This window comes from Arachis ipaensis, chromosome B08 (genome assembly GCF_000816755.2).
Source record: "Arachis ipaensis cultivar K30076 chromosome B08, Araip1.1, whole genome shotgun sequence".
In the NCBI taxonomy this organism is placed as follows: Eukaryota; Viridiplantae; Streptophyta; class Magnoliopsida; order Fabales; family Fabaceae; genus Arachis; species Arachis ipaensis.
The window spans coordinates 16,471,412-16,472,748 of record NC_029792.2 but is presented as its reverse complement, the minus strand read 5'-3'; positions in this window follow the sequence as shown (position 1 = coordinate 16,472,748).

Here is a 1,337-nt window from a genome sequence, read left to right as displayed (position 1 = left end):
TTTCTACGTCTTTAGATTAAAAATAAATACTAAATAAATTCTCGAAAAGATTTTATGGAAGACTTATTAGTTCTTGAGGAGGGAAAAATTATCAAGTCTGTCTTGAAGAATTATAAAATTTACAGGTTCTTGAAAAAATATGAATGTTAAACACTTTATCCTTTTGTTAATTTTTTATCGAGTAAAATATATTTTTTGTCTTTAAAATTTGACAAAAATTTTAAAAATATTTTTAAATTTTATTTTGTTTTAATTTTGTCTCAAAATTTTTCGATTTGTATTAAATATATTCTTGACAGCTAAATTTTCAAAAAATTTAAGACTAATCTAACAATAATGCATAAAAATTATGCTTGATTTGCTTGTATTGAGGGTTGTTCTTATGAAATTGTTGTTGAATTAGTCTTAAATTTTTTAAAAAATTAGCAGTCAGAAATATATTTGACGTAAATCGAAAACTTATGGGACAAAATTGAAATAAAATACAACTTAAGAGTTTTTTTAAATTTTTGTCAAATTTCAAAAACAAAAAATATTCTTTACCCATTAATATATAATTGGTTCTTTGTGTAAAAAAAATTATACTAATAGTATGAAAATTAAATTCTAAAAAAGATTAAGTATAAAGTCAATTTGATAAAGAAGATAGAAGAAAATTAAAAATTTAGCAGATCAGACCAAGTTGAAATTTTCATATGATTATATGAAAAATTTGAAGATTGGATAGTCATCACCGTTTTTCCTTGAACAAGAGGCTCTATATCTAGACATATATTTAACATATTTAATGATGTATGTTTGTTAAAAAAAAATGTAATCACTTATTCTTTATATTTTTATATAATAACGCCTAACGTCCAGTTTAGATAAATAATTTAATTAAATTTTTTTAAAAAAATAATTTAAATAATAAATGATTATATTTCCGAAGCTACAATTATTTCTCAACTTAATCTGGTGACGTTATCTACTCTAAAATGGTGATTGCATGCAAGTTTGCAATAGTCTTGATGTGTGTGACACCCTAGAATTCAACCTACCTCACTGCATAAGCAAAAGATTTTCAGGGGGCACATGGTCTTAGAAATCTCTGCCAGAGATATTATTGTTTTACCATCACCATCCTTTCATGTGTATAAACAACATCGACAATAAATTGCCCAAATCGTCGATTGAATAGTCAATTTCTTGCGTTCATATAACAAATCTCTTTATAACCCGTGTTTAACGAAAGTCGGATTGCTTCGTTTGAAACTCCATTTTTCAAACTGAAATCCAAAACACAAACTGATAATTGTGGTTGTTTTGATTTAGAAAAAAAAAAAAAAACTTCCCCT